Genomic DNA, 20,423 nt, shown 5'->3' on the forward strand with positions numbered 1-20,423 from the left:
AATGAGATAGGCAGATGTGTGTGCATGTGTGAATCAACCCTCAGCTAAACTGCTTACAAGGAACTCTAACATCCTCGCCGGGGTGCATACATCCTTTCCCTACTTTCAGAGGAATAGTATGCAGTTGGGGACACGCGTGCTAAATAAATGTTGCAGGTGAGGGTCGTCGGCCCCCTCCTCTAACTGGCCCAAAAAAGCTCAGCTTTGTGGTTCCTGTAAAACCACCAGACACACTTACAAAGGAGTAAGGGCCATTGCACCCCGCAAGACTTGAATTTCCAAATAGGCTTGGTTGGGGACTGCGCCGCAAGCTATTCAAAGGGGGAGGGGAGAAAGGGGGAGGGCGGGCCTCAAAACCCCATCCAAGGAAATCGATGAGGAAGACGATGCTGGGGTGGATTTCTTGTGTTAAATATTAGTTTTGTTTTTCCCTCGGGCATGCTCGCTACTTTCTTTACTAGGGCCCGGGGCGAAACCGTTGTCCCCTGTCGCCGCACCGCCCCCTTTAGTTCTCTCTCCCTCGCCATAGAGAGAGCTTTGTGTAAAAGCCGAAGAGGCGCTGGCTGCTCGCGCTCCAACAGCTGTCACATTATTTGCACTAGCTGTAAACAGCCTTCGGCCCCCCCCTCCGCCTTTCTCCCTCCCTCCCTCCCCACACCACATAGTTAAATCCAGACTAACAATCCACAGTTAGAGATCAAACCAACAACAGCAGCATTGTGTCTGCCCTTCCTTGCTCTAGCATCACTCCTGCAGCTGGTTTACTCGAAACAAGGAGCCCCCCTCTCCCCTCCCCCGCCTCCCCCCAGGCCAGGGAACTATTTGTATCAGCCGGTCCCTCACTCTCGCGAACTCTCCTTGGGCAATAAATGGGGTCTTTTAAAAAGTAAGCTTTCCTCCGCCTCCCCGCGCGCCACCCCCGTCCTCTTTTTGCTCTTTTTTGACGCGTCTCTCTCTCTCATTTCCACCCCAAGTCGCCCTCTCCCCGAAGGGCCAGGTCAGAGCTGGAGTCCTCTTCTGCTTGCCTCCAGTCCAGCTGCAGTAGCTTAGCGCGCCCCCCGCCCGCCCGTGCCTTTGCCCGGGTCTCGCTCATTGTGGCTCTTAGAAGCTTTAATGCCTCTCGTTCCGCAGGAGAAATTCCTCAGCTGGCTGCATTTGCAAGCGCGGGCGTCGGTGGGGGGGGGGGGCGCCGAGCAGAGAGCAGAGACTGTTGCTTTCTTGCCTTCCTGCTTTTAACAGTTTCTTTCCCTCGTGGTCCTTAAGAGATGCACCCCGTCCCGTCCCCCCCAGCGCTTCTCATCAGCTCCCCAGACGCTACAGGCCCCGGACAGTGACGTGGACCCGATTATTTGCATTGAGTGACACGAAGAGACGCCGTGTCACTCAAGCGAGAGGGACGCGGAGGGAGGGGGTGGTGGTTTGAAATCCTCTTTTTTCCAGCGCCTGCCGCACCCGGCGCCCGCTACCTGAAGCGAGCACTTGCAGGCCGGTTTTCTGTTACCCGCACCAGCTGAGGCCCAAATACTCGAGTCGTAGCTGTCTGGAGAACGAACGAGCTGCCAGAAAGGGCGCCCGGGGGGTTATTCTGATGCTGGGAAACTTCCACCCAGTAGAAGAGATAGGGGTTACTGGGTCGGTGATTGTGGGGGCGAAGAAAGGGGTAGAACCATAGAAGTGTAGAGTTGGAAGGGACCCTGAGGGTCATCTAGTCCAACCCCCCAATGCAGGAATATGTAGCTCTCCCATATGAAGGTAGGAAGCAGGGCATCCACATTAGTGTAGGAGCAGCTCATGGCTACCCATGACCTTGCCTAGGTACCACCTTCTTTCTGGCTTGTCCCAGTTCAAATGAAAGGGGGCCTCGCTCAGCTCTTATTCCCACGTCCCACGTCCACTAACCGCTCGACAATATCCGAGTTGACTCGGTCCTAAATCCCTGTGTTCAGTTAGGGTTTGCTCTCAAGGCAAGTGCATATAATATTTCCCCTGTTAGAGCGACCTAGACCCACTGGATATTGCTTCCGGACATCCTTGCTACTGCTGCTGCTGCTGATACTCCGCTATGGTTTTGGCCATGCCCGGAGCAAAATAACGGAAATGGAAGATCTTGTGCCGCATGACAGGAGCAGCCCCAGTGAGGCCTGCCATATTTTCTTGGACTACAATTCCCATCAACCCCTAGTCATTGCATCCAGCGGCTAGGGATTATGGGAGCTGTAGTCCCTGCCCGACGGTGATGCCGGCGAGTGCCCCCCCCCCTCTCATACACACGTGTCCTCCTAGGCACCCTATATGTACTCATTGAGCAACTGAACTATTTGCCTATCCTTAAAAATAAAAAACCCTGCTGCGTAAAATACAGCTCTTGTATGCCAAAGTCCTCAGGAGCTGGAGGAACAGCTGCTTAGGTGTCCTGATCTTTTGGGCAAATAGCTGAGAAGGAAGCTACTTTGGTCTCTCTGGGCCAGCGGGCAATTTGCCACCAACTACCGTACTTGTTCAAAGCCCAGGCGACCCGCGGAACAAACACACAGCATTTTCATTGGGAAAGAGACCCCGGTCCAGCCTGCGGCTTTCCTCCTCTCGAGTAGCTGGCCTTTAGGTTCAGCGCAATTCATCTCGATTATGACGGGGAGACCAGGTGGCTGGAGCTGTGCAGGCCGAGTCTCAGCTGCGGTCTCCAAGAGTGCAGCTTTGGGAGGCACCAACAGCCGCGAAAATTAACTCTTGACCCTAAACACATTTACATGGCAGCCGGCCCTGCTCAAGTCAAGAAGGCTGGCTGGCTCCAGTGTGCAAATGCAGTTAACTCTGCAAAGGGAGTAAATCTCGTGGTTGTATCTCCGTAGACCCCTGGCAACTAACAAACAGGCCTGTGTCATAAGCAACCTCTTAAGACCGTTTCTTTTTGTTTTCCATTTCGCCCCTTTTTTATTACTACTGTTTTTATAAAAATAATTATTTAAAAAAAACTCTCGAAAATACAGTTGAAAAACTAGGATACGAAAGAGGCGCAGGAAAACTAAAGCGGTTGGGAAGGGAGGAAATTGGCGGCGCATTTCCTTACTTGCCAGCTCCTAAATTTTATTAAACCATTGGGGCTTACTCCTAAAGTGTGTCAGAGATGGCAGCCTAAGCGTCTTGCTTCACCTTAGAAACTGTAACAGCCTAACCCTATGCCAGATTACAGGCCAGAAGCAAAACGCACAAGAGTCCTTAAATGGGCCTTTCCCCCGTGTTAACTGCGCATGGGGTCGCAAACGTAGACCGCAAGACTTCTCTGGAAATAAGTCCCATTTGACTTACTTCCGAGTAACCACACATTGGATTGGGCTGCCGCCGCGGCAAAGGATTGTTTGTGCCTTCTTCGCTGCCACAGAAAAGCGGGGAACTTGCTCCACTGCAAGCCGAAACCGCAGGCGACATCTCACCCCAACCAAGGCAAACCAGTAAGCTCGAGGAAACTTACTTCCGAGGGAGAAGGCATAGGATCGGCCTGCGCGGGTCTTTGGATCTGGGGCTCTGCCTGTGCAGGAGACAGCGGGAGACGCAGACTCCAGCTCTAGCTACTAAAGGTTAAAAGGTTTCGCTAGCGCAGCTCCTGCGTCTCCGACAGACGAGCCGCTGCCTCCGCAGCACCCAACTTCCAAGCCAAATTCTCCCGGGCGAGCGATTCCAAGCATCCGCGTCTTTGTAGCCCTGCTGTGGTCAGTTACAACCGGTGCCTCAGCCGAGCTGGCAATTTATTTGCTTGCCGCTGTACAAAGTGTGGGGGGGGCGGGTGGAGAGAGGAGGGAGAAAGAGAAAACCATTGCTAACAAAATAATGTCAGCAAAGGCTGCAACACATTCTTGCGAGAGAGCAGCGCTTCGTGCCTACCGAGGCTCTTTCAGCACAAAGGCTTTTAGAGAGGAAGACGGGAGGGGGCGGGGGAGGGAGAGGAGGGAGCGAGAGCGCTCTCGTATTTCAGGGCTGTTGTCCCCCTGGGAACCAAGAACCAAGTGTAGCTTCAATCAAATGCTGACTTCTCCTTCGGGAACTCAGCAGGAAACCTGATCTCACAAGTTTATGCCTGCCTCCATCTACACGGGCTGGGCTCCCCCCACGCCCCCATCCGCCTTCCCTTTCATACCAGCAATTTGTATATAGAGACGAGATCCAATATTCCTGATTGAAAAGGAGATGAGGCGGGAGGGCGGGGAAATCAGGTCGGGGACTCTCCGTTCTTGCCAAAAGCAAAACAGCCTCGAAACATCCACGCAGGGCAGCCTCGCGTCGCATCCACCGGGGCGAAGCCGTTGTTCCAAGCTCGCAAGCCTCCTCCTCCTCCTCCCACCCGTATTCTTTATGCTCTTGATTACACGTACAAGGAATCTCCGGCGCTTAAAGCTGCAGCCCTCTTGGGTAGACTTCCTTGGGAAGAAGTCCCACTGAACTTAGTGGGGCTTACCTCCAAGGAAATGTGCCTGAGAGCGGACCTTTGGATGTTTGCTTCCGCACCCAGAAAGAACATCGTTACTCAGCAGTAAGCAAGGATGCTCAGCCGGTGGTACCGCCTTCCTGGCCATTATTAGGATGGCTGCATCACAGCCCGAGGATCCCCTGCAGGATTTAGGCGCGCTCAACTGTTTGTAGGATCGGGCTCTTTGGTTAGATATACGAAGCCACTGGAAACATATTTACGGTTCGCTCCGTTTCGACCCATTCCCCGAGACCAGATTAGCCGAACCACTTGGTTTCACGGATCCGGTTAGTTCCACTAAAACAATGCAACCTGATCGGCGTAATAGTTTCAGCTCTGCCTAGAATGGGAGCCCAGGCATGGGTCAGGTGGAACGCGCCCAAACAGCAACCTTGTGGCGAGAAACAATGTTCTCCGAGAGGCCACTGTCTACCCGGGCCACCCCATCTCCTCCTCCTCTCCAATCAATGATCAGGAAGGATTCTTGATGGGGAACTGCAGCTTCTTGTGCAAGACCAACTGCGAGCGTGGTTTACACAACCCGCCCGGCCAAGAAGCAGCCAGGAGGAAAGGGAGATGACAGGAACCGAGACTCAGTGGGGAGGAAGGCGCATCAGTCACTTCCTGCTCTGAGGTTCCTTAACTGGGGGAGGGGGGCGTTTCAGCCACTCCTCTCTCTCTTTTTTTATAACTCTGCTTGGCTTCTGCTTGTAAAGTGTTCCTGAAACTAACAACCCATGGTTCAAGTAACATCTCAGCTTGCTCAGAGCACAGGGAACAAAAGAACTCTCCCCTGGCCTACCCGAGATAGCGGATACCACAACAAACATATCTGCCTGAAAGCACCACCAAACCCTTTGCTTATTTTTTTGTTAAACCAGAGTAGAGTCCTTATGCATGTCTACTAGAAAGTAAGCAAAATACTTACTCTCCAGAAAGTGAATAGGATTATTGCCAAATACTCCTTTTTCACCACCCCCGTATATATATTTTTCCCAAGTGCTCCCCTTCTCTTTAATGTTGCCCTTATTTAGCAAACCCGGAATTCGCTTAATTGCTTTCTTTTGGCCTCCCCCAGCAACTTGCTCCTTTTGAAAATGCTGTAGGCACTCAAAAATATGCACACTCTACAATCTATCACTATGTCAGGAAAGGCCTTGCAGAGGTGGCATAGAACTACTGAGCAAACATAGCTCATGGATTGCTGCCACACATCTTATTTCGGGTTTGGGGTTTCCTTCAAGGAAGCCAGCCATCCTCCTGATAAGAATTTGCCTATGCCAATTATAATGTGCAAATGGGTAATCTGAAACTGCATATGTATTCATAAGTGAGCCTCAATGAGTTCACTGGCGCTTACTCCAAAGTAAGTACAGTATAGTATTCATCATATTGCAGCCATTACCATGTTGCCCAAGCCACAGTAAATCCAGAATCACTTGATTCATTGATTGATTGCTTTGAACTCAGTGTACCTAGAAGTACATGTGTTAAGCTCTGTTGCCACAGTGCACACCCTGATAACTGAATCCTGATCTACAGGTTAAAGTTCACATTATGGAAGATGCCAGCATGGTTAAAGAGCAGTGTAAACAAAGGTATAAAAAGGTAAGAAGGTTCCCCTATTCCAAAATGAAAGTCTTGTCCTAATAAGGTGGTGGGAATTAAAAACACACAAGTTATGGCAAAACAAATGTGCTGGGTAAAAGAAGCCAGCACAGCAATTGAGAAGCAAAATTCTAAGTGCATATAACAACTAACATTTATTAAAATAATATACGGCTTTATAAGGCTTTGGGCTGGGTGTTCACCAGTATGCAGATGATACCCAGCTCTACCTCTCCTTAAAATCAGAACCAGTGAGGGCAGTGAAGGTCTTGTGTAAGTGTCTGGAGGTGGTTGGCGGGTGGATGGTGGCTAACAGATTGAGGCTGAATCCTGACAAGACAGAAGTTATTGGGGCACAGGGAGCGGGTGGGTGTGGGGGACTCCCTGGTCCTGAACAGGGTAACTTTGCCTCTGAAATAACAGGTGTGCAGCTTGGGAGTCATTTTGGATTCACAGCTGTCCATGGAGGCACAGGTCAAGTCTGTGTCCAGGGCAGCTGTTTATCATCTGGTACTCAGGCTGAGACCCTACCTGCCTGCAGACTGTCTCACCAGAGTGGTGCATGCTCTAGTTATCTCCTGCTTGGACTACTGCAATGCACTCTACGTGGCGACCCAGAAACTACAACTAATCCAGAATGTGGCAGCTAGACTGGTGACTGGGAGTGGACACCGTGACCATATAACACTAAGTACTAAGGGATCTTTACTGGCTCCCAGTAGGTTTCCGAGCACAATTCAAAGTGTTGGTGCAGACCTTTAAAGCCCTAAACGGCCTCGGCCCAGTATACCTGAAGGAGCATCTCTGCCCCTATCGCTCAGCCTGGACACTGAAGGCCTCCTCTGAGGGTCTTCTGCTGGTTCCCTCACTGCAAGAAGCGAAATTACAGGGAACCAGGCAGAGGGCCTTCTCAGTAACGGGGCCCCTGGTAGTGGTTCCCTCCCTATGGAACACCTTCCCTTCAGATGTCAATGAAATAAACAACTATCTGACTTTTAGAATACATCTGAAGGCAGCCCTGTTTAGGGAAGTTTTTAAAGATGTTTCTATTATGTTTTTATATATGTTGTAAACCGCCCAGAGTGGCTGGGGAAACCCAGCCAGATGGTAGGGGGGCTGCTGCTATTATTATTTTTATTATTATTATTATTATTATTATTATTATTATTATTATTATTACCATCCAGACAAGTCTTCTTAAGGATTGGTAACTGATTAAAGTATGAGCAGCAGAGGGTACAAATAAAGGAACAATTCCCTACAATTGAGAGAAATAAGCAGTGGGGTAGGATCAGACTTGAGACCTGTCCCCCACCCCCATAGACAATCTGAAATCCAGGACAAGTAACGAGGTAGCCAGGTTTATGGATAACATCCAAATCCTTCAGACTGTTAAAATCCCAAGTAGACTATGAAGAACTCCAAGATGGGCAATTGGCCGACAAGATGGCCAACAGGATTCTATCTAAGTGCAAAGTGATGCACACTGGGGCACAAAATCCTAACTTCGTATGATGGGAGCTGACCTAGCAGTGACCAACCAGGAAAGATCCAGGGATCATGGCAGACAAATCAATGTGGGGGGGACGGACGGACCCAACTCAGTCAGTGTGCACAAGTACAGTGGTACTTCGGGTTAATAACTTAATTCATTCTGGACGTCTGTTCTTAACCTGAAACTCTTCTTAACCTGAGGTACCACTTTAGCTAATGGGGCCTCCCACTGCCGCTGCGCCACCACTGCGCAATTTCTATTTCTGGGTTAGGGGAGTCTGTAATCTGAAGCGTCTGTAACCCGAGGTACCACTGTATTGAAAGAGGCAAAGTCAACTTGCCACTCTGGGTATTCACTGCAGTCATATGTGGACAATCGTGCAAGAAGGAACAGAGACGGGCTTGCATGTCTTTGCCCTCTCCAGTACATCACCTTTATCCTTTTTGCAACCCTCCATGGACTTGAGGGGAAAATTCTAAAGCAGGGAACCCTCCTCCATGCAAGAAGGCTCCCAGCATGACGTAGAAACGGCAGGGTTCTGAGCTGTACATAAAGCCTCCATGAGTAGCTAGGTGAGGCTCCCTGCTTCAGACTTTTGCCTTCAAGTTTGTGGAGGGCTGTGAATAGGGTGAGGTGACACACCAGCCTCTACATCACTGTTTACATGCAAGTGTGCCGAACAAACAGGGCTAGAAGTATAAGCCTTTCAGGGTATAAAGCCTTACAGCCTTTACGGATATTTGTGGTGGGGCCACCTTTGGAGCACTGCATGCAATTCTATTGCCCCATCTGAATAAGGAAACTATAGAATTGGAAAAGGTACACAGAAGGGGGACAAATTCCTTACCAGGATAAAGACTTTTAAAGTTGTGAATAGTTTGAAGAGGGTATATGTTTTTTAAAAAAAGTATCTCCACTTCTCAAAATACTAGAGTTTAATATTGCCCAATGAAATGAATCAGAAGTCAATTCAGACCTGCCAAAGTAAATACTGTACAAAAGTAAATTTATGGAACTCACTGTCACAGGATGTGGTAATGCTACTAAATAGGATGGCTTATAGAGGATATCACAGCTCCTTCACATGATAGCTAAATGGAACCCCCATTTTCAAAGGCCAATGTACCAGAATATTTTCTGCTGCCAGCTGGAGACCTACTTTTTCACCCAGGCATTTGTGGGTATTAGTGCCAGTAAGACTCCTATGCTATCATTTGTGCAGTGCTGCTTGTTGTGTTGATTTATTGTCTGCTCCCCTTTTTGTCTTATGGAATACTGCAATTTTTATATATTATTAATTGTATCTCACACTGGGTTTGTTTGTCAATGATGAGCAGGCCACTTATATTTTTTAAAAATATTATTATTATTACATAAATACCAGAGTCTGGGGACAGCTGTGTTGCCTTCCTGCCCTGCTTGTAGATTTCCCAAAGGCATCAGTCTGACTACTGTTGAAAGAGAATGCTGGACTAAACGCATCTCCCCCCACCCCCAGTCTGGTCCAGCACTGCACTTCTTAAGGTCTTATTATAGGCTGTGCATGCTCAGATCTATATATACAGACATCAGAAATAAAACCAGCACAGCCCCAAATATAGTGCCCCATCAAAGAGGGCCATTACAAGCCCCCAGGAATCTGTCAATCCCTGTCAATAATCTGGGCTCCAAATCTCACTTTCTATGAATGTGGGTTTAATGTGGCTTAGATATCCCTGGTTGAATTTATGCAGGGAATTATTATAAGCTACGCTGTTTTTGTTTGTTTGTTTGTTTGTTTAATGCTTGGGTAGTTTCAATCCATCCTAAATATTTACTCTGAAGAAAGCCCCAAGGATTTTAATGGAAACTACTTCCAAGGAAGTGTGCATAGGATGGCGGATATGACCTACTTCCAAGCAAGCAAGTTTGCTTCTCTAAGCCTGCACCCCCTCCTGCATTTAATAACACCACTGAAGTCTTCTGAAAAGCCTAAGCAAGATTGTCTTCATCTAAGCCTACAATTCACTTCCTTGATGGAAAGCACAACCTTGCAGTGCAAAAATAGACAACATCCGCTTACTTCTTACCCCCCCCCCCACCAAAACAAGCACAAAGTAAATATAGCCTGAACTCTACCAATTCACTTTACTTCACTTTTCAAGAGCCTCCCATCCTAAGGGCAGCCACAACTGCAATTTTGTTCAGATGTGGGAAACTGTTTTATTCCTGTTCACTAGAGCTGTACCCTTCGATAGAAACATTAAGTCGGCATGCTCTCCCTTCTTAAACAAAAGAAATAGCAGCTGAGTAGACTGTTCTTGAAGTCTGACAAGTATCCCAGTTTGTGCATTTTTAGGATTCTGAAGTTGCAGTCCTTTGCACACTTCTTTAAGGAGAAGGCTTAACTGAGCAAAGTGGGCCTAGCTTCTGAGTAAAACAGGATCTTTGCGTGCTGCCGTAGCCCCCTGGACTGACTAGTAGCAGAATGCTTTCAAGTTAAACAACAGCACACAAATGAAAGCACTGAGGTTTAAGACATCAGCCCTCCAGACCTGGATGGAAGCCCCAGTTATTTTAGCGGGCCTTCCTTCCAACTAATTTGTTTATTATTTAGGTGTTAGAGGAGTGACCAGGTTTTTTGTTTTGTTTTTGTTTGTCTCAGTTTATGATAGGCAGGCATTATGCTCAAGGATCCCACCTAAAGCTAAAATCGCATATAGTCAAAACATATAGGGTGCAATGGTGGATGGGATTGCGAAAGTCTTTCTGTCCGGACACACACACTCTTTCCATCCCCTTTTAATTCCCACACACCCACCTCAATTTTTTTGCTAATATGAATGCCCACAAGTTAAATGTGCTTAAATTGCAATGTAACTGTACTGAGAAGCTAGTCCCATGGCCTTAATTAAAGCTTACTCCCAGAAAAATGTGCACGGGACTGTAGCCTTAGACACTAAATAAAGCAGGTCAAAGCTGCAATCCTATCCATACTTATTTGAATGAACACACACACACACCCGAATGAACAAGCTTGCATAGGATCCAACTGCACAGAGAACATTTGCGAAGTGTCCCCAATATAAATGGTCAACGCTGTTTCGTGGCTTCTTTTGCACGTGTGTTCCAGAGAGCGGCTGCAGCGCACTTTGGGAGGAAGTGGGGTGCCTCCCCTCCCCCGCCCAGCTCTCCTGCTGCTACTAAATTAAGGCGATACAAAGTGCACGGAATGCTTTCCTCTAAGGAGATGTGCCGCAGAGCGGAACAGTCACCCACCCCCTTTCCTAACGGTTCGCTGACTACACTCAACTCTCCGCACAGCCAGTTTCCAGGGAAGCGACTGCTGCCGGATTCTGTATTTTTCTCCTCTAATTGCCTTATGATCAAATTAAAACCTTGTCCTTGCCTTCTGGAAGACAAGACTCACTCGCGATCCAATATATTCTTTTTACTTAATAACGTATGAGAGGACACGGCCGAAATTCCATCAAGGGTCGGAACTCTTCCAAGGGACTCGCGCGGGTTTCCACGGTGGGATCTCTCAGGATTCCCACTCTCGCTCTCTGGAGCAGAGCCGGATAACGTTCAAAGCGACCCGAGCCACGTCCCTCTTCCTCCAAGTCCCACAGTTCTAAAAATAGACGCCTAGCTAAGAACCCAGGAGTTTAGCAGGTCTTTGACGTTTGTGCCTAGACATTAAATTTAGTTTAATTTAGCTTCCGGTGTTTAATTTTAGCCAGTCTTCCCCTTCCCCGCCCCCTTCTCTCCCTCTCATGCAAATCAATATGGCAATTACCATCTAAAAGCTTGCCCAGCCCCAGGTCAATGTAAATTGATCATTGTCCGCCTCCTACAAAATAACACCGGGAGTCTGTGGTGCATAATGAGATTATACTGGAAAGCGTCTTGCAGATCACGAAATTATATTTCATGCAGCCAAAGGATCGTCTTCCACGCGGGCTTCCTCCTACCTGCCCTCCTCACAGCACCGCAGCGGATGAAATGGGCCAGGTGTGTGTGCATAATTTAAATGCAAGCGGAAGGGCCAGGAAATGAGCTGCTGCCGCAGCTATCACCGCTTTTCTGCCCTGGCTTTCTAATCTTTGACAGGTAACCAGGAGGCAAGAACCGCGTGCATAGGTTTCTCAAGTGATGAGGAATTTTAGTTTAGCCGTGTGTGTTGCCTAAGCTGCAAAGTACTTTGGTTCCCTAGCAAATAAGGAAAACGAAGACGCTTCAAGAGGACAAGCTGATTTTCTACGCGGTGTGGATGGGGCGGGGGGTGCTGCTGCTCGCTCCTTCGACTTGGTGGCCTCCTTGCTTTCTGCCCGAAAGACAGCTCATCCATTAAGGAAGAGTCAGCGCGCACGCCAGAGGAGCCCTTGTGAAACATTCGTTAACTTTTGCCAGGAAAGCACGCCCCGGCTGCTTGCTCGCTCGCTTGCGATTCAGGGCCCGACAGTTGAACAGGGCCGAGGAAAAGGGAGGTCGCTTCAGCGTAATTCTCGTTTATCAGCCCGGCTTGGGGGAAAGGACACACAAGGATTAAACGCAGCCAGCGCTGCTCGCGGAAATGGGAACTCCCCCTGTCTGCAAACGAGGCCTCCGCTCCACGCTCGAGTCAGGGAGGGCTCTAGCGTTCTTCCTCCCTCCCACCCCACCTCCTTCGGATGTAGTACACACACACACACGAGAGAGAGAGAGAGAGAGAGAGAGAGAGAGAGAGAGAGAGAAACGACGTTAGTCTGGCTCTCTGGAAAGAATCTGCTTGATCTATTTAACTGGCTAGTGCAACATTGCGCGGAGAGGAAGGAAGAGGAGGAACATACGCACCCACCCACCGCCTCCCCTCCTCCCCACCTCCTCTCTCCCACCCTCGCTACCACTAGCATTTATTTTTAACAAGCAAGCCCAGCAGGCGAAAGCACCGGAGGCTGCGGTGCCGATCGTGTTGCATGGCTGTTTGTGAGGCCTCCCTGGAAATGGAGGGCTAAACGCGAGATGGTGCGTTGCGCCGCGACGCCTGGTATGTAAACCAAGCAAGCAGCCGCTGAACAGAAGCCGGGACAAGTCTGCTGTACAGGATAGATAGATGATAGATAGATAGATAGATAGATAGATAGAGATGATAGATGATAGATAGATAGATAGAAAGGGGCCTGATCCAAGGGGGCTTCTGAAATGCTTCAGTTCATTTCTACATTCGGTTAACACCTTCCAACCCACAGCAAAAGCCAGACAATTAAAAATAAATAAATCAGAGGGCTTATTTTAAGAAGGAGGGTTGTCTCCAGCCTAGTCCCCAACTCAGCTATAACTAAATGCCTTTGCCCCAGCTGACCATTAAAGCCTTTATCAGAGACGTAACTTCTGGTGGAGAGCTGGTGTTGTGTAGAAAGGAGTGTTAGGTTGGAAATCTTCTGCTCAAATCTCAGCTCGCCTAGTAGGAAGTCACTACTACACATATCATGCCTTAAAAGCACATATGAAGCACCCATTCCCAAGTATCCTGGGAACTGTAGTTTACCCTCTCAGAGCTACAGTTCTCAGCAGTTTTAACAAACCACAGTTCCCTGGATTCTTGGAGGTGCGTACCTTAAATGTATGTTGTGTAGGCAGCCTAGGTGACCTTGGGCAAGCCAAGCACAATTCTAGCCTACATTACAGAGGTGTTATTAAGGAATACTGAGGATGTGCTTAAAGCACTTTTGAGGGTTCAAAATGGCTGCGCAAGTTGCCTCTGATAAAATGCACAGGACACTTTAGGAACGAGGTCTTGCGATATAAGGTCTTTTGGGTTTCTCATCCTCCCTCCAAGGAGCGAATAGCTAAACTACTACAGTGGTACCTCAGGTTAAGAACTTAATTCGTTCTGGAGGTCTGTTCTTAACCTGAAACTGTTCTTATCCTGAAGCACCACTTTAGCTAACGGGGCCTCCTGCTGCTACTGCGCCTCCGCTGCACGATTTCTGTTCTCATCCTGAAGCAAAGTTCTTAACCCAAGGTAATATTTCTGGGTTAGCGGAGTCTGTAACCTGAAGTGTATGTAACCCGAGGTACCACTGTATGCTGATATCACCTTCTCCTCATCACGCAGATAACCGTATACAGAGGCGGAGGGTGCCCCTTCAAGACTAAAGTGGAGAAATGAATTTTCCAAATTTACACGGGACACTCCAGCCGCTAAACCAAATGTGTTTTGAAGCCGGGGGTCTTTTGACTGGCCACAACAGAAAACAGGCGTTGGCTGGCCTTGAAAATGGGCCTTGCTCTCTTCTTCCTGAAGTTAGGCAAGCCACCCAAAAAAATACTCCCTGCATCATAGTGTCTGTGGGGAGCTCCCTTTTCAACCCTCCTGTTTACAGAACGCTGTAGGAAGCCTGTGGCGATTGCAACAGGGACTTTTAAATTAGAAGTGCAAACTGGCCGGATGAAAGTGGGGGGAGGAGAGAGATGTAGCGGGACTCTAAGCCCCATGCCCTGAGCCCCTAAACACCTACAGTAAAGCCAGAGATTGCTCGCTGCTCCTTCAGTATTTCTGCAGCTGCTACAGTTATTTAGAGCCAAGGGCATGCGAAGCGCTGTGGAAAACACTGAAATAAAGGGGGGGGCGGGAAATCCCATTAGAGGGAAAAGGCTAGGCTGGGAAAGGGGGAGCGAGATGCTCCCAAAGCAAGTACTTCGAAGCAGCGCCACGTTGGACTGCCCACAGCAGGTTAGCCCTTAGATCCTAAACAGAAGGAGGAGTGAGGAAGCCATCAGATTTCCAGGAGAGAAAACTTCCACAGGCGCAACCCGAGGCCCTGAAATGGACGGGGTTTGCTTCCATCTACTATCTTTAGAATCCAGGCGCTAGCTGCTCCGCCGTTTACGACTCCCTGGAAAGGCTTCCTGTGCCTGCGATCCAGGAGGCGCTTAAATTACGTCTGTGCAGCGAGGCCCATTAACGTCGCAAAGGGAGCTTAACCGGCTTAAGCGCAAGGGTGTGGGAAATGCAGCCGCAGGGACTGAGGCTTGATTAGATGATCGGATTCTCACCCCCCCCCCCCCACACACACACCCGCTCCTTCCCATCCCTGGCTCGCTCGTTCTCCTAGGTGTATATATTTAGCTAGCAGACACCCAGAGGGGTTTAAAAAGACTCCGAGTTCCCTCCTCCCACAATCATGCAGCAAACACGTTCAAGAAGAACTGCTTGCAGGCAGCAGGGGAGCAACCGAGACTCTCATCTGCGTGGTTGATTACAGCCCTAAAACGGACGACGTGTAATTTCAGTTCTCGCTCCAGATCGTGGGCTTGATTTCCAGGGGCCCACTTATCCGAGGGAGGGAGGGAGCAAGCAAGAAGAGGGGAGAGGGGAGGAGGGGGGGGAGAGACGCTGTAGGCTTTATTTGTCCTCGTCCCTATTAGCTATGCAGCCAATCTATCATTTCCGGCGGTGCTTCCATCTAATTACCGATGTATTTAGATGTGACGTGCAAAGAACTGTCGAGCTGCCTGCTTGGCTCTGCGCGGACTCCTCGTCGGGAAGCTTTCCAGCGAGGGCTAGAGCGCTGCGAGCCAGGGCTCCAGACAAAGAGGGAAAGAACTGAGCCGCGTCGCGGGCAAATCCAACGCAAAGCAGCTTTCCTCCGGGGTGATAAAGGGCCAGAGAACCTCATTCGGGGGCAGCCGATGTCTGTGGGAAGGGGGGGAGGGGAGCTATTCCGCAGAGAAGGGCTTTGCTCTTCCCCTCCCACCCACCAGCCCTTCTCACAGAAAGGAGACCCCAAACAGAAGCGCGCACAGAGAGCCAGAGCCCCCGTTTGCTTCTGTCAAGTCTAATGTGTCTTAAGGCAGCCGCAGGTAAGTTTTGCCCCGGCTCTCTCCGCTTATATTGACCAAACACAGGTGAGGCTCGCCCAGCCCCGTCGTATGGAACAAAGTCAGTCCCTACAAAGCACCCACACCACCAACTACCCATTTCTAAGAAAGGGAGAGCTGGATTCTGCTCCTAAGGTTTTTCGCCTGGAGGTCTTTGGCCGGAGTGGCTCCGAATTCTCCGCTCTGGCTTTGTCCTTGTGAGCTATTCCTCCCTCCTCCCCCCCCCTCCCCAGAATGGAGAAGAGAGCGCTGAGTGGATCTCCTGCTCCAACTCGACCCCCACCCCTTCTTCTTCCTCCTCCACCACCACGCCTGGCTCGCCTTGTGCTTCTCTGTGCTTGCCTGGCTCTGCCCCAACAGGACACGGGGTTAAGCGCGCTCAGCGGAGTTCCCAAACGAGGAAACTTCTGGGAACGGAAGAATCTGGCACTCGGCTAGAAAAGGAGGTTCCTGATGGTGGGAAAGTGATCTTCACGGAGCATCGAGAGCAGCCCGAGGGATCGCGCCTCGGTCTCTTCCCCTCCCCCTGGAGAGAGAAGATTTCTGCAACTGCCAGCCTCAACCCTTCACGCAGAAAAATCTACCTCGGTTTCTGACTCCTGAAGGGTTAACACACACATCCACACGCACCGAATCTCGCGGTGACCTTTTCCTTTGCGACTCCCCCACTCTCCCTTTCAGGCTCCGGTTCTTCCGCTCGCAGGGAGCTTGGACGGCTGTCTAGACCGATCTATCACAGGCGAGCGAAACAATACCGGTGGGGGGGGGGGGAAGCCGCCTTCCCTTTTCTCTCCTCCTCCTCCAGCACCGCACCTCACCTTCGAGATGAAATGGGGTAATAAAGAACCATCATCCGCAGTACCAACAGCTGGTGGGTTTGCAGAGACCCCTGAGACAGCCCACCCTCATGGCTGACAAACGGGGTTTTGTCTGTCCCTGTTTAGCGCACGCTAAATGCGCGCGGCACGTTTTGTGTCCCGCAGTTGCCCTGGGCGAAGGGCCTGGGCTCCCCTCGGAGAAAGTGTGGAGAAAGAGGGAGAGAGGCAAGATTCCAGGCCTTCCAGAGAGTGGAGAACTTAATCATTGCGTCGGAAGGGCTGGTTCCCAGATTCCACTCTTCTTTGCTTGTCCAAAAACTCCTTGACTCTATCTGACCCCAGCTCGAAAACGAAGCAGTTTCCGGCTTAGTAGATGGAAAGGCCGATTCTGCAAAGAGCTGGGAAATAGCTAATGGGATGTGCGACTCATTGATCCAGAGGATACTTCCTAATTAACTCCCAGTCACCAATTCAAAGATCTCGTCTACTGTGGCAAACCTTGCGGGATGGAGGGCGGGGAGGAAATTCCAAGTCCTGCTTTTTACGGTCCGCCGAAAAGCCATTAAGGTTGTCTTGTTCGCAAAAAGACAAAACCCACCAGCTGCCACTTAAAACACCTATATAACATCCCCATAAGGCCGGTAAAGAGGAAACAGACAAACAGACAAAACCTTAATTGAGTCCAGTCCTCCTGGCCTGCTTTACTCCAGAGCAGTTCCACTGGCCTCAATTAAGGGAGCACAAGGCAAGGGACGGGAGCTTTTATAACCACCAGGCCCTGTCGCGAGGGCACCGCATCCCGCAGGCATGTCTGCCAGCACCAACATTGCCTAGACGGAACTGTGTGTGTGCGCGTAAGAGAGAGAGAAAGAGAGCGCAAAGCTGGAAGCAGCCGCCTCCAGGAGCGGGACTCCCAAGATTAACAGCATGCAAATATGGCGGGGGGGGGGGGAGTGGGAGCCGATCCACTTCGGCAATGCTGAATGCAGACACCACCCCCACTCCCCGGGGACAACTTAGTTTGGCCTCGGGGCTCTGTCTCCAAGGTCCCAGGGCGATCTTGCAAGGGCGCTTCGCTTTACTCCCCTTACACTGCGGGAGGGGAGAAGTCTCACTCTCCTTATCTCTGCTGGCAGATAGTCTTCGTGGGGCCCGTCTAAGGAGCCCTTTGGCCTAGGCCTCATGGAAAAGTTTACAAAAGCTTGACAGATCCAGCCCGCGCGACCAGAACGAGTGCAGACCGCCCTTTTGCCAAGGGAGGCGAACGCGAAGCTGCGGGGCTTCCACCGAGCAGATGGAGAGCCGAGGAGGGAATTGCTCGGGAGAATTAAATACGGAAACAAGCTCCGAGGCGATTGCCATTAAAACACCAGCACGTATTTCCCTCGCAGCTTCTGATTCAAGGGGTTTTGGGGTTTTCCGATCTACGCTTCCCTCCACTCTCTCTCCTCCCTCCCCCCCCACCGCTTCCTTCCACCCACATACCTCGCTTTTCTGAATCTGAGACGCAGCCGGCGAGGCAGAAACGAAAGGCGAACGCTTCGCAAAGCTAGAGATCGCCCCCGGACTGGCTTCGCAACAAACAAGCTACGTGCCTCAGATGCCGAGCGCAAGCAACCCCGGAGTTGGCTAGGGTTTTCCACCCAACAGCCTCCGCCATCCGCTCCTGGGAGGCAAGTTCTCAACCTCCCCGGAGCCAGAAATGAAAGGTGCAAAGGACGCCCGAAATTCCTAACGGCGGCGCTGGACCTCTTCCCACCCCCACCCCAGACTAGCAACACAAAGTCTTTGAACTGGAACCACCAGCTCTAGCACATCGCCTCTCCGCCGCCCCCGAACCTTCTCGTTTATTCTCCCTCCCCCTCCCCAACCCGCTCAACCGACTCCAACACCCCCCTCAAAAAAGTGGCCTCGAAAACAACCGGGAAGAAAACCTCCCACAGCCTCCGCAGTCTTGTTCCAAGAGCGTTTAGAAAAGCAACAAATACGCCCTACACACGCACCGAAAGCGAGAGCCTCTTTTTACCTCAATCACGTTGGCTGTCTCTTCCCGGTACTCATCTTTGAACTTCGCTGCCGGTGGGCCAAAAGGAGAGCCAAGCAGCTCTCCAAAAACGCTACTTTCCCCTCCACCCACTCTCCCCTTTCCCCCTGGGAGCCCAGAAGTGGCGGCTGCCAGAGGTGGGGCTTTTATAGCCCTTTCCAAATCCGAAAGATAAAAGAGGAGCGAGACGCCGGGAAGCCTCTTCTCTCGATCCCCCTCCACCCGCCACCTCCTTCCTGCTGGAGCAGACAGAGCGCGACCGGCAGCTTCCCCTTTCCTCGTCGCTCTCTCGCTCGCTCGCTCGCTCCCCCCCCCCCCCACCTCGCGCCTCTCCTCACAACCCTGCAAACTTCAACAAACCCGCGCAACACACCCGCCCCTCGGAGCACTCCCCCCACCCGACGCCTCCGCGTCCCGCCTCTACCCGGCCAAGGCGCATTCAGGCGGTGACCGCTGTGCTCGCGAACATCTCCCTCGCCTCCACGCCGCCCTCCTCCTCGGAGCCCGGATCGTTTCAGGTTGAGAGACATTCTGGCAACGATCCCAACCGAGGAGAGGCAGGCTGGGACCAACGCGCGCGCTCTCTCCTACGCGCGCACACACACACACACACATACGCACGCACGAACACACACACACACACACACACACACAGAGAGAGGCGCACCCCAGCCAGGTCTGGGGGCGGGGGGTGTTGAGGAAAAAGGTCGCCTCGTCACGGGAGAAGTGTACCAAGACTCAAGCGTACCGCATGCAATCGTCGCCCTTTTTGGTACTTGGCGGTCGCGGCGTTTCCGCAGAGAGAGAGAAAGAGAGACGCGAGAGAGAGAGAGGAGTTCAAAGGGGAGAGCGCTGACCTTAGCCTCGGCTCCGGAGATGCCGCCGCGGAGTCGCTCCGGCGTCGCTTGTAGCGTGTCCTCTCCAAAGCGAGCCACTCTCAGTCTGGGTGGGCGAGAAAAGTTTGCCAACCTCCGAGCCCAAGGGGGGGAGGAGAGAGACCCGGGCTGCCCCACGTCGGACAATCCGGCCACCGGCGGACCTCGGCAGGGCAGCTGGGGCTGCGCGGGTTGGAAGGGGGGAGAGCGAGACCTACGGTCACCCCGCTTGGCTACCGCTTGGGCTCAGCACCCCGCCAGCAGCAGGCTCCCTCCGGCTGCCCGACGGCTCGGCTCTGGCAGCGCCATGTTGCTGGTGTGGCTGCTCCGGGCTGGGCTCGACGGCTCCTGGCGACGGCGCCTACATGCTCTTTCTTCCCTGGCTAGAGCCCCGCGTCCTGGCGGCGGCGGCGGCGTGTGCGTGTGTGTGGCTGGGCTGGCTCTGGGGATTTAATCCACCGGGAAAGCCGCTCTTCCTCACCTTGCCGCTGGGAGAGCAGGCTCCGTCTGCTGCACGCTGCCCCCCTTCGCCCTCCTCCTCCACCGCCTCCTCCTTCCCTTCCCCGCCCTCTCCTCTTTCCCCTCCCCTCCCCCCGGCGGGCTCAGCACTCAGGGAGCCGCCGCCAGTAGAGGCAGCGGCAGCAGCAGCAGCGGCACAGCCACCTCCACTCCGCTCTCCCAAGCAGCAGCGAGGCTTCTCTTTCCCCCGCGCTCTCCCGGAGCTGCCTCTTTTCTTTCCTTTTTTCCCTTTCTCCAAGGCTTTTCGCTTTCTCTCCTTAATTGATTCCCCCTCCACTCCGCGGCGTTTCCTGGCTGCTTTCCCCCCCCTTCCCCTCTCTCTCCTCCTCGCTCTGCTTGCCTTGCCCTGCCCTGCCTGAGGGCGCCCTGAGGAGACTCCGCTCTCCTTTTTGACCAGGCGAGGTGGAAAAAAGGGGGAAAGTCTCTTCCCGCCCCCTCGCCAGACTCCCTGCTCGGCTCGGCTCGCTACCCAGAAGGCCAGTGGAGAGAGAGCCGCAATTACCATAAAGCTCCTCTCCCTCCGCTTCGCCAAGCTGTCAAAGCCCCGGCAGCAGCGGCAACGGCAGCAGCAGGCGCAGCCAGACCCCCGCCAGCCCGCCCGCCCGCCCGGCTTCCTCTCCTTTTTTCGCCCGCGGCAGAAGGCTTCGCTCTCCCCCTTCGGCGACCTCCTCGCCAAGCCGAGAGAGCGCGGGCTCTTCTCCGCCTCAATATCGGCTTCTCGCAAGAGCACCTTCCCGCGTGTCGCGCGTGTGTTGTT

General features: G+C 51.9%; 1 protein-coding gene across 12 annotated transcripts in view; it reads right to left on the reverse strand.

Annotated features, from left to right (window-relative positions):
* The window catches only part of BCOR (BCL6 corepressor), an 85,494-nt gene that overhangs the window by 64,024 nt on the left and 1,047 nt on the right, over positions 1-20,423 (reverse strand). For 4 of the 12 annotated variants that reach the window (XM_083612485.1, XM_083612502.1, XM_083612481.1 and 1 more), the window contains exon 1: positions 19,130-19,669. The exons of 1 other annotated variant lie outside the window; for it this stretch is intronic. The gene's annotated coding sequence lies outside the window, so the exon portion shown is untranslated. Of the gene's footprint in view, positions 1-17,713; positions 17,761-18,254; positions 18,635-19,129; positions 20,382-20,423 lie in introns of those variants that run through there. 7 more of the 12 variants (XM_083612478.1, XM_083612487.1, XM_083612482.1 and 4 more) reach the window with 4 other exon arrangements.

The sequence above is a fragment of the Podarcis filfolensis genome (assembly GCF_964270895.1).
Source record: "Podarcis filfolensis genome assembly, chromosome: 4".
Classification (NCBI taxonomy): domain Eukaryota; kingdom Metazoa; phylum Chordata; class Lepidosauria; order Squamata; family Lacertidae; genus Podarcis; species Podarcis filfolensis.